We start from the raw sequence: 13,866 nt of genomic DNA, 5'->3' as shown, positions 1-13,866 counted from the left end.
ACTCTCTCTCTCTCACACTCTCTCACACTCTCTCACACTCTCTCTCTCACACTCTCTCTCACACTCTCTCTCTCACACTCTCTCTCTCACACTCTCTCTCTCACACTCTCACTCTCTCTCTCACTCTCTCTCACACTCTCTCTCACACACACACACTATCTTTTGTTTTCTTTAGCACAGACACGACCCTTTTGTAAGCACATATATCCCATATTTACTTTGAACAGTATTGGGTTGTGACATCTCTTTTATTTTCTTTATTGGAAAATCGAGGCATTTTCTGTTTCCCATATAAAGATGAAATCTTGTTACCCTGATAACAGATTTAATGGGACATTTATTCCATATATTTGGGCTCTGCTTTCATTCCTTTTCTTCAGGGCCCTATAAACAAGAAAGATTTGGTTATTTTATGTATTCTGGGAATGGGTGGAGTGGTTAAGTGATCAGTCATGGTGGAGGCGTGATGTAGTGGTTGAGGATCAGCACGGTGGAGGCGTGGTGTAGTGGTTAAGGATCAGTCATGGTGGAGGCGTAGTGTAGTGGTTAAGGCGTAATAACATGGTCTGCTAGCTTTGCAGAACGCTGCAATCTGATTGGCTAATTCCATGTCTTCTGACCTCAAAGAAGGTGTCCAGAATCTCGTCCGTAATTGCCACGTGGGAGCGGAAAATATGGAGGTTGTAATCCACAGCTGCCAGCAGTTGGAAGTAATTGAGCAGCAGCTGCTTCTCTCTGCGGGATAAGACTTTAATAGGATCATCCTCTTATACACATCGGCTGCCCCCTAATGAGAGCAGAGTGTGGGGTATATTCTGTGAGGTCCTGGTGCTTTTTGAGTTGGGGGTTTAGATGAGCACCGTTCTTTTAACCCTTTACATTTGGGAAAAACTCACTTTGCACTGTATTTTTCCTCTGGGAAATGCTGCTCCATAATCCGCGATACAAACGCTCCATTATCCTCCGTTACTTCAGAATCCGCGTCCTCTGCAAATATCCTGCTGTTTTAATATATATCTCAAAAATGAATAGATGATACCGTTCTGTGGCTAACGAAATGCTTTTATTTGCCGAGCTTTCGAGATACACTGATCTCTTCTTCCGGCGATGTTACATTGGCTAAAGCAGGCAAGGGGTTATCTCGAAAGCTCGCACTAATAAAAGCATTTCGTTAGCCACAGAACGGTATCGTCTGTTTGTTTTTGAATATATATATATATATATATATATATATATATATATATATATATATATATATATATATATATATACACAGTAATATTACCATTTGCTGTGGAGGGTTTGTCACTTTATTTTATTTTATACCCACCATAACGTACGTATGTGTGTGTGTGTCACGCACACTCACTATACCTGCAACAGACTGCAATAATAACAGATACTAAAGTCAGGTGACAAAAGTAAAAATTAAGATAAGTATAATCACCCCTGATAGTGCTAAGGGCTATTTTAGGCTTTGTTACTACTAACAATTTTGATACAATAATAATAATAGCATGTTCTTCTATAGCACTGCTAGTTTTACGTAGCACTTTACAGAGACATTTTGCAGGCGCAGGTCTCTGTTTGACTCTGTTTGACTGTCTTTTTTCTAATTAGACACAATCGTGAAACAACGATCAGCTGCTCCGTTCTCCTCCTACTGACTCCCGATTGGAGAAATGTCTAGCCAATCTGTCTTAAATATCCAGCAGAATATATTTTGATAGACCCCTAAGAAAAAGCCCTACACACGGTGAAACGTACTTGGGGATAGTTCGTCCGTTTCCTGGGGTACCCCCTGCCTGACTGTCCTGGTGCTCTTGGGGACCTGTGGATCCACGGCTTCCATACTGCTGCAAAGCGCTGTGTACCCCGCTGCTTATCCGCAAACCTCCGGTTTTCGTGAGTTCAGGGGAGGAGGCTTGCGTCCAGGGTCTATTGTATTTAACACTAGCTGATATACCCGGCGTTGCCCGGGATATAATTTTCGTGCTCCCCCTGTTCACATCTCCGATTTCCCCCCCCCCCCTTCACAGCTGGGTTCCCCCCCCCCGTTCACACCTCCGTTCCCTTTCACAGCTCCGTTCCCACCCCCCTTCACAACTCCGTTCCTACCCCCCTTCACAGGTCTGTTCCCCCCCCTTCACAGCTCCGCACATCACTCTCCCCCCCTGCACCTCGCATCACTCTCCCCCCTGCACCTCACATCACTCTCCTCCTGCACCTCACATCACTCTCCCCCCTGCACCTCGCATCACTCTCCTCCCTGCACCTCACATCACTCTCCTCCCTCCACCTCACATCACTCTCCCCCCTGCACCTCACATCACTCTCCTCCCTGCACCTCACATCACTCTCCCCCCCTGCACCTCACATGACTCTCCCCCCCCTGCACCTCATCACTCTCCCCCCCTGCACCTCATCACTCTCCCCCCTGCACCTCACATCACTCTCCCCCCCTGCACCTCGCATCACTCTCCCCCCTGCACCTCACATCACTCTCCTCCTGCACCTCACATCACTCTCCCCCCTGCACCTCGCATCACTCTCCTCCCTGCACCTCACATCACTCTCCTCCCTCCACCTCACATCACTCTCCCCCCTGCACCTCACATCACTCTCCTCCCTGCACCTCACATCACTCTCCCCCCCTGCACCTCACATGACTCTCCCCCCCTGCACCTCATCACTCTCCCCCCCTGCACCTCATCACTCTCCCCCCTGCACCTCACATGACTCTCCCCCCTGCACCTCACATGACTCTCCCCCCTGCACCTCACATGACTCTCCCCCCTGCACCTCACATGACTCTCCCCCCTGCACCTCACATGACTCTCCCCCCTGCACCTCACATGACTCTCCCCCCCTGCACCTCACATGACTCTGCCCCCCTGCACCTCACATGACTCTCCCCCCCGTGCACCTCACATGACTCTCCCCCCCGTGCACCTCACATGAGTCTCCCCCCCGTGCACCTCACATGAGTCTCCCCCCCCGTGCACCTCACATGAGTCTCCCCCCCGTGCACCTCACATGAGTCTCCCCCCGTGCACCTCACATGAGTCTCCCCCCCCTGCACCTCACATGAGTCTCCCCCCCCTGCACCTCACATGAGTCTCCCCCCCCTGCACCTCACATGAGTCTCCCCCCCCTGCACCTCACATGAGTCTCCCCCCTGCACCTCACATGAGTCTCCCCCCTGCACCTCACATGAGTCTCCCCCCTGCACCTCACATGAGTCTCCCCCCCTGCACCTCACATGACTCTCCCCCCCTGCACCTCATCACTCTCCCCCCCTGCACCTCATCACTCTCCCCCCCTGCACCTCACATGACTCTCCCCCCCTGCACCTCACATGATTCTCCCCCCCTGCACCTCACATGACTCTCCCCCCCTGCACCTCACATGACTCTCCCCCCTGCACCTCACATGATTCTCCCCCCTGCACCTCACATGACTCTCCCCCCTGCACCTCACATGACTCTCCCCCCTGCACCTCACATGACTCTCCCCCCTGCACCTCACATGACTCTCCCCCCGTGCACCTCACATGAGTCTCCCCCCCGTGCACCTCACATGAGTCTCCCCCCCTGCACCTCACATGAGTCTCCCCCCCTGCACCTCACATGAGTCTCCCCCCCCTGCACCTCACATGAGTCTCCCTCCCCTGCACCTCACATGACTCTCCCCGCCCTGCACCTCACATGACTCTCCCCCCCTGCACCTCACATGACTCTCCCCCCCCCCCTGCACCTCACATGACTCTCCCCACCCTGCACTTCACATGACTCTCCCCACCCTGCACCTCACATGACTCTCCCCACCCTGCACCTCACATGACTCTCCCCACCCTGCACCTCACATGACTCCCCCCCTGCACCTCACATGACTCACCCCCCCTGCACCTCACATGACTCTCCCCCCTGCACCTCACATGACTCTCTCACCCTGGACCTCACATGACTCTCCCCCCCCTGCACCTCATATGACTCTCCCCCCCTGCACCTCACATGACTCTCCCCCCCTGCACCTCACATGACTCTCCCCCCCCTGCACCTCACATGACTCTCCCCCCCCCTGCACCTCACATGACTCTCCCCCCCCCTGCACCTCACATGACTCTCCCCCCCTGCACCTCACATGACTCTCCCCCCCCCTGCACCTCACATGACTCTCCCCCCCCCTGCACCTCACATGACTCTCCCCCCCTCTGCACCACACTCGCACAAACCCACAGACAAACATCCTGACAGACAAACATTTGAGATATATATAGATAGATATATAGATATAGATAGATATATAGATATATAATAGATAAGACATGTACTGGATTAGCATTTGCTGCATAATGGGTATATTGTGCTGCTATCCATGGACAGTACTTTAATTTGCCATAGTGTATCCTACAAGGACTGTAACATATGAGTGTGCTACTATTTCTAAAACCTGACCCATGTTTTACCTATAGCTGTTGCTAACACTATATAATCTTACCTCCTGTCATCATATTTTGTGGGAATGATTATTAAGAGATGCCTTGTATATCTTAGTTTCAGCTCACGCCGGCCGGTGTATTAGGGGTTAAGGTGGAAATTACTTTTTTTCACCTGGCTCAACTGATTAGGTTTAAGAATGGTTTTTTTTATATTCATGTGTAGTGTGCATTTATTACACCTCTTGATAAACAATTTAATTTGCATACTTACATACCATCAACTGTTGGCAGTCAGGGCAGGGATTTGGGATTTTGACCTCAGGAATTTTAATTATGTTTTGTGTATATTTTTGATTATTGCTTGAATAAAATTTATATTTTTTGGATATACTCGAGTGCTTTTTTGGGCTTCTGTTTGTTTCTTGTTCTTTCTTTCTTTTATTCAGGGACTATTTAACACCTCAAATCATAAATCACACACTACACAGGGGGAGGATGGGCTCTAGTCACATTCCAGGATGCACTGTTTTTAAGTTAAACCTTGCCTGCTTTATTCATTGTACCATCGCCGGAACAAGAGATCAGTGTGTCTCGAAACCTCACACAAATAAAAGCATTTCGTTAGCCACACAACGGTATCATCTATTTATTTTTGATTATAGATAGATCGGCACTACTACTGTATATGCAAAAAAAGTGACATGTATTAACCCAATGTTTCGTTCCCACTGGCACCTTTCTTAAGAACAAATAAATAAGTGACAAGCAAATCCAGATATACCCCGCCCCTCATCCTGTGTGATACCCAGATATACCCCGCCCCTCACCCTGTGTGATACCCAGATATACCCCGCCCCTCACCCTGTGTGATACCCAGATATACCCCGCCCCTCACCCTGCGTGATACCCAGATATACCCCGCCCCTCACCCTGTGTGATACGCAGATATACCCCGCCCCTCACCCTGTGTGATACCCAGATATACCCCGCCCCTCACCCTGTGTGATACCCAGATATACCCCGCCCCTCACCCTGTGTGATACGCAGATATACCCCGCCACTCACCCTGTTTTATACCCAGATATACCCCGCCCCTCACCCTGTGTGATACCCAGATATACCCCGCCCCTCACGCTGTGTGATACCCAGATATTCCTCCCCCTGTGTGATACCCAGATATTCCCCGCCCCTCACCCTGTGTGATACCCAGATATACCCCGCCCCTCACCCTGTGTGATACCCAGATATACCCCGCCCCTCATCCTGTGTGATACCCAGATATGCCTCACCCCTCACCCTGTGTGATACCGAGATATACCCCGCCCCTCACCCTGTGTGATACCCAGATATACCCCGCCCCTCACCCTGTGTGATACCCAGATATACCCCACCCCTCACCCTGTGAGATACCCAGATATACCCGACCCCTCACCCTGTGTGATACCCAGATATTCCTCCCCCTGTGTGATACCCAGATATACCCCGCCCCTCATCCTGTGTGATACCCAGATATTCCTCACCCCTCACCCTGTGTGATACCCAGATATACCCCGCCCCTCACCCTGTGTGATACCCAGATATACCCCGCCCCTCACCCTGTGTGATACCCAGATATACCCCGCCCCTCACGCTGTGTGATACCCAGATATTCCTCCCCCTGTGTGATACCCAGATATTCCTCACCCCTCACCCTGTGTGATACCCAGATATACCCCGCCCCTCACGCTGTGTGATACCCAGATATTCCTCCCCCTGTGTGATACCCAGATATTCCTCCCCCTGTGTGATACCCAGATATTCCCCGCCCCTCACCCTGTGTGATACCCAGATATACCCCGCCCCTCATCCTGTGTGATACCCAGATATACCCCGCCCCTCATCCTGTGTGATACCCAGATATTCCTCACCCCTCACCCTGTGTGATACCCAGATATACCCCGCCCCTCACCCTGTGTGATACCCAGATATACCCCACCCCTCACCCTGTGAGATACCCAGATATACCCCGCCCCTCACCCTGTGTGATACCCAGATATACCCCACCCCTCACCCTGTGAGATACCCAGATATACCCGACCCCTCACCCTGTGTGATACCCAGATATTCCTCCCCCTGTGTGATACCCAGATATTCCCCGCCCCTCACCCTGTGTGATACCCAGATATACCCCGCCCCTCATCCTGTGTGATACCCAGATATTCCTCACCCCTCACCCTGTGTGATACCCAGATATACCCCGCTCCTCACCCTGTGTGATACCCAGATATACCCCGCCCCTCACCCTGTGTGATACCCAGATATACCCCACCTCTCACCCTGTGAGATACCCAGATATACCCCACCCCCTCACCCTGTGTGATACCCAGATATTCCTCCCCCTGTGTGATACCCAGATATACCCCGCCCCTCACCCTGTGTGATACCCAGATAAACCCGCCCCTCACCCTGTGTGATACCCAGATATACCCCGCCCCTCACCCTGTGTGATACCCAGATATACCCCGCCCCTCACCCTGTGTCATACCCAGATATACCCCGCCCCTCAACCTGTGTGATACCCAGATATACCCCGCCCCTCACCCTGTGTGATACCCAGATATACCCCGCCCCTCACCCTGTGTGATACCCAGATATACCCCACCCCTCACCCTGTGTGATACCCAGATATACCCCGCCCCTCACCCTGTGTGCTACCCAGATATACCCCGCCCCTCACCCTGTGTGATACCCAGATATACCCCGCCCCTCACCCTGTGTGATACCCAGATATACCCCGCCCCTCATCCTGTTTGATACCCAGATATACCCCGCCCCTCATCCTGTGTGATACCCAGATATACCCCGCCCCTCATCCTGTGTGATACCCAGATATACCCCGCCCCTCACCCTGTGTGATACCCAGATATACCATGCCCCTCACCCTGTGTGATACCCAGATATACCCCGCCCCTCACCATGTGTGATACCCAGATATACCCCGCCCCTCACCCTGTGTGATACCCAGATATACCCCGCCCCTCACCCTGTGTGATACCCAGATATACCCCGCCCCTCATCCTGTGTGATACCCAGATATACCCCGCCCCTCACCCTGTGTGATACCCAGATATACCCCGCCCCTCACCCTGTGTGATACCCAGATATACCCCGCCCCTCATCCTGTGTGATACCCAGATATACCCCGCCCCTCATCCTGTGTGATACCCAGATATACCACACCCCTCATCCTGTGTGATACCCAGATATACCCCGCCCCTCATCCTGTGTGATACCCAGATATACCCCGCCCCTCACCCTGTGTGATACCCAGATATTCCCCGCCCCTCACCCTGTGTGATACCCAGATATACCCCGCCCCTCACCCTGTGTGATACCCAGATATACCCCACCCCTCACCCTGTGTGATACCCAGATATACCCCACCCCTCACCCTGTGTGATACCCAGATATATCCCACCCCTCACCCTGTGTGATACCCAGATATACCCCACCCCTCACCCTGTGTGATACCCAGATATACCCCACCCCTCACGCTGTGTGATACCCAGATATTCCCCGCCCCTCATCCTGTGTGATACCCGGATATTCCTCACCCTGTGTGATACCCAGATATACCCCACCCCTCACGCTGTGTGATACCCAGATATACCCCGCCCCTCATCCTTTGTGATACCCAGATATACCCCGCCCCTCATCCTGTGTGATACCCAGATATAGCCCGCCCCTCATCCTGTGTGATACCCAGATATACCCCACCCTCACCCTGTGTGATACCCAGATATTCCTCACCCTGTGTGATACCCAGATATACCCCGCCCCTCATCCTGTGTGATACCCAGATATACCCCGCCCCTCATCCTGTCTGATACCCAGATATACCCCGCCCCTCATCCTGTCTGATACCCAGATATACCCCGCCCCTCATCCTGTGTGATACCCAGAAATACCCCGCCCCTCACCCTGTGTGATACCCAGATATACCCTTCCCCTCACCCTGTGTGATACCCAGATATACCCCACCCCTCACCCTTTGTGATACCCAGATATACCCCACCCCTCATCCTGTGTGATACCCAGATATACCCCGCCCCTCACCCTGTGTCATACCCAGATATTCCTCCCCCTGTGTGATACCCAGATATACCCCGCCCCTCACCCTGTGTGATACCCAGATATACCCTTCCCCTCACCCTGTGTGATACCCAGATATACCCCACCCCTCACCCTTTGTGATACCCAGATATACCCCACCCCTCATCCTGTGTGATACCCAGATATACCCCGCCCCTCACCCTGTGTCATACCCAGATATTCCTCCCCCTGTGTGATACCCAGATATACCCCACCCCTCACCCTGTGTGATACCCAGATATACCCCGCCCCTCACCCTGTGTGATACCCAGATATACCCCACCCCTCATCCTGTGTGATACCCAGATATACCCCGCCCCTCACCCTGTGTGATACCCAGATATACCCCACCTCTCACCCTGTGTGATACCCAGATATACCCCACCCCTCACCCTGTGTGATACCCAGATATACCCCACCCCTCATCCTGTGTGATACCCAGATATACCCCACCCCTCACCCTGTGTCATACCCAGATTTACCCTACCCCTCACCCTGTGTGATACCCAGTTATACCCCACACCTCACCCTGTGTGATACCCAGATATTCCCCACCCCTCATCCTGTGTGATACCCAGATATATCCCACCCCTCACCCTGTGTGATACCCAGATATTCCCTACCCCTCACCCTGTGTGATACCCAGATATACCCCACCCCTCACCCTGTGTGATACCCATATATTCCCCACCCCTCACCCTGTATGATACCCAGATATACCCCACCCCTCACCCTGTGTGATACCCATACATACCCCACCCCTCACCCTGTGTGATACCCAGATATACCCCACCCCTCACCCTGTGCGATACCCAGATATTCCCCACCCCTCACCCTGTGTGATACACATATATACCCCACCCCTCACCCTGTGTGATACCCAGATATACCCCACCCCTCACCCTGTGTCATACCCAGATATACCCCACCCCTCACCCTGTGTCATACCCAGATATTCCTCCCCCTGTGTGATACCCAGATATACCCCACCCCTCCCCCTGTGTGATACCCAGATATACCCCGCCCCTCACCCTGTATGATACCCAGATATACCCCACCCGTCACCCTGTGTGATACCCATACATACCCCACCCCTCACCCTGTGTGATACCCAGATATATCCCACCCCTCACCCTGTGTGATACACAGATATTCCCCACCCCTCACCCTGTGTGATACCCAGATATTCCCCACCCCTCACCCTGTGTGATACACATATATATACCCCACCCCTCACCCTGTGTGATACCCAGATATACCCCACCCCTCATCCTGTGTGATATCCAGATATACCCCGCCCCTCACCCTGTGTGATACCCAGATATACCCCACCTCTCACCCTGTGTGATACCCAGATATACCGACCCCTCACCCTGTGTGATACCCAAATATACCCCGCCCCTCAATCTGTGTGATACCCAGATATACCCCACCCCTCACCCTGTGTCATACCCAGATATACCCCACCCCTCACTCTGTGTTATACCCAGATATTCCTCCCCCTGTGGTATACCCAGATATACCCCGCCCCTCACCCTGTGTGATACCCAGATATACCCCGCCCCTCACCCTGTGTGATACCCAGATATACCCCACCCCTCACCCTTTGTGATACCCAGATATAACCCACCCCTCATCCTGTGTGATACCCAGATATACCCCGCCCCTCACCCTGTGTCATACCCAGATATTCCTCCCCCTGTGTGATACCCAGATATACCCCACCCCTCACCCTGTGTGATACCCAGATATACCCCGCCCCTCACCCTGTGTGATACCCAGATATACCCCACCCCTCATCCTGTGTGATACCCAGATATACCCCGCCCCTCACCCTGTGTGATACCCAGATATACCCCACCTCTCACCCTGTGTGATACCCAGATATACCCCACCCCTCACCCTGTGTGATACCCAGATATACCCCGCCCCTCATCCTGTGTGATACCCAGATATACCCCACCCCTCACCCTGTGTCATACCCAGATATACCCCACCCCTCACCCTGTGTCATACCCAGATATTCCTCCCCCTGTGTGATACCCAGATATACCCCACCCCTCCCCCTGTGTGATACCCAGATATACCCCGCCCCTCACCCTGTATGATACCCAGATATACCCCACCCCTCACCCTGTGTGATACCCATACATACCCCACCCCTCACCCTGTGTGATACCCAGATATATCCCACCCCTCACCCTGTGTGATACCCAGATATTCCCCACCCCTCACCCTGTGTGATACACATATATACCCCACCCCTCACCCTGTGTGATACCCATATATACCCCACCCCTCACCCTGTGTCATACCCAGATATACCCTACCCCTCACCCTGTGTGATACCCAGATATACCCCACCCCTCATCCTGTGTGATACCCAGATATACCCCGCCCCTCACCCTGTGTGATACCCAGATATACCCCACCTCTCACCCTGTGTGATACCCAGATATACCCCACCCCTCACCCTGTGTGATACCCAGATATACCCCGCCCCTCATCCTGTGTGATACCCAGATATACCCCACCCCTCACCCTGTGTGATACCCAGATATTCCTCACCCTGTGTGATACCCAGATAGAACCCACCCCTCACCCTGTGTGATACCCAGATATACCCTACCCTTCACCCTGTGTGATACCCAGACATACCCCACCCCTCACCCTGTGTGATACCCAGATATACCCCACCCCTCACCCTGTGTCATACCCAGATATACCCCACCCCTCACCCTGTGTGATAACCAGATATACCCCACCCCTCACCCTGTGTGATAACCAGATATACCCCACCCCTCACCCTGTGTGATACATAGATATTCTGGGTATCACACAGGGTGAGGGGTGGGGTATATCTGGGTATCACACAGGGTGAGGGGTAGGGTATATCTGGGTATGACACAGGGGGAGGGGTGGGGTATATCTGGGTATCACACAGTGTGAGGAGTGGGGTATATCTGGGTATCACACAGGGTGAGGGGTGAGGTATATCTGGGTATCACACAGGGTGAGGGGTGGGGTATATATGGGTATCACACAGGGTGAGGGGTGGGGTATATTTGGGTATCACACAGGGTGAGGGGTGAGGAATATCTGGGTATCACACAGGGTGAGGGGTGGGGTATATCTGGGTATCACACAGGGTGAGGAATATCTGGGTATCACACAGGTTGAGGGGTGGGGTATATCTGGGTATCACACAGGGTGAGGGGTGGGGTATATCTGGGTATCACACATGGTGAGGGGCGGGGTATATCTGGGTATCACAAAGGGTGAGGGGTGGAGAATATCTGGGTATCACACAGGGTGAGGGGTGGGGTATATCTGGGTATCACACAGGGTGAGGGGTGGGGTATATCTGGGTATCACGCAGGGTGAGGGGTGGGGTATATTTGGGTATCACACAGGGTGAGGGGTGAGGTATTTCTGGGTATCACACAGGGTGAGGGGTGGGGTATATATGGGTATCACACAGGGTGAGGGGTGGGGTATATTTGGGTATCACACAGGGTGAGGGGTGAGGAATATCTGGGTATCACACAGGGTGAGGGGTGGGGTATATCTGGGTATCACACAGGGTGAGGAATATCTGGGTATCACACAGGTTGAGGGGTGGGGTATATCTGGGTATCACACAGGGTGAGGGGTGAGGAATATCTGGGTATCACACAGGGTGAGGGGTGGGATATATCTGGGTATCACACAGGGTGAGGGGTGGGGTATATCTGGGTATGACACAGGGTGAGGGGTGGGGTATATCTGGGTATCACACATGGTGAGGGGCGGGGTATATCTGGGTATCACAAAGGGTGAGGGATGGAGAATATCTGGGTATCACACAGGGTGAGGGGTGGGGTATATCTGGGTATCACACAGGGTGAGGGGTGGGGTATATCTGGGTATCACGCAGGGTGAGGGGTGGGGAATATCTGGGTATCACACAGGGTGGGGGGTGGGGTATATCTGGGTATCACACAGGGTGAGGGGTGAGGAATATCTGGGTATCACACAGGGTGAGGGGTGGGGTATATCTGGGTATCACACAGGGTGGTGGGTGGGGTATATCTGGGTATCACACAGGGTGAGGGGTGAGGAATATCTGGGTATCACACAGGGTGGGGGGTGAGGAATATCTGGGTTTGCTTGTCACTTATTTATTTGCTCTTGAGAATGGGTGTGTCAATAAATTTCACTTTTGTACACACACACACACACACACACACACACACACACACACACACACACACACACACACACACACACACACACACACACACACACACACACACACACACACACACACACACGTACCTTCATGCAGTTCCAGGATTGAGTCTTCAATAAGATTTTGTTTGGATAAAGTCTTTTTCTAAGGAAAGAAATTCTGACAAATGAGCAACGTGACCTGACAGGGACGTGTTTAATGGGTTAAAAGGTCAGTCCCACATAGGAGCAAAGTGACCTAATGACAGGGACGTGTTTAATGGGTTAAAAGGTCACTCCCACATAGGAGCAAAGTGTCCTAATGACAGGGATGTGTTTAATGGGTTAAAAGGTCAGTCCCACATAGGAGCAAAGTGACCTAATGACAGGGGCGTGTTTAATGGGTTAAAAGGTCAGTCCCACGTAGGAGCAAAGTGACCTAATGACAGGGGCGTGTTTAATGGGTTAAAAGGTCAGTCCCACATAGGAGCAAAGTGACCTAATGACAGGGACGTGTTTAATGGGTTAAAAGGTCACTCCCACATAGGAGCAAAGTGTCCTAATGACAGGGATGTGTTTAATGGGTTAAAAGGTCAGTCCCACATAGGAGCAAAGTGACCTAATGACAGGGACGTGTTTAATGGGTTAAATGGACAGTCCCACGTAGGAGCGAAGTGACCTAATGACAGGGACGTGTTTAATGGGTTAAAAGGATAGTCCCACCTAGGGGATAAGTGACCTAAGGACAGGGACGTGTTTAATGGGTTAAAAGGTCAGTCCCGTGACCTAATGAGATTACCTTTTGCTCTTGTTTTTGAAATCTCTTCTGCAAATCCCACTCGAAATTATCCACAAGGACAGCTATAAAGAGGCTGTGGAAGAGATATAGGATTTAGAGTGGGTCTATTTTGATCTGGTTTTACTGATTGGCCGGAAAAGCCGGCCAATCAGTTGAACAGCAATTCTACTTGTTGCCAAGTAGAACAAAGAAAAACCAGCCAAACAAATATAAAAATTAAACCAACAACAAGTGCACTGTACACTGTACACAGTGCACTAAAAATGAAGGGTCAATACAAAATAAT

The 13,866-nt window shown here is 52.1% G+C and overlaps 1 long non-coding RNA gene across 1 annotated transcript; it reads right to left on the bottom strand.

Annotated features, from left to right (window-relative positions):
• Nucleotides 1–905: 905 nt before the first annotated feature.
• LOC142466255 (uncharacterized) lies at nucleotides 906–13,644 on the bottom strand. Its single transcript, XR_012788112.1, has 3 exons — nucleotides 13,581–13,644; nucleotides 12,890–12,947; nucleotides 906–987 (listed from the first exon to the last, which is right to left on the bottom strand). It is a non-coding gene; the product is annotated as an uncharacterized LOC142466255 (long non-coding RNA).
• Between the last annotated feature and the right edge of the window lie 222 nt (nucleotides 13,645–13,866).

The sequence above is a fragment of the Ascaphus truei genome, chromosome 14 (assembly GCF_040206685.1).
Source record: "Ascaphus truei isolate aAscTru1 chromosome 14, aAscTru1.hap1, whole genome shotgun sequence".
Lineage (NCBI taxonomy): Eukaryota > Metazoa > Chordata > Amphibia > Anura > Ascaphidae > Ascaphus > Ascaphus truei.
Note: the sequence above shows the minus strand (reverse complement) of the source record. Positions and strands in the feature narration are given on the sequence as shown.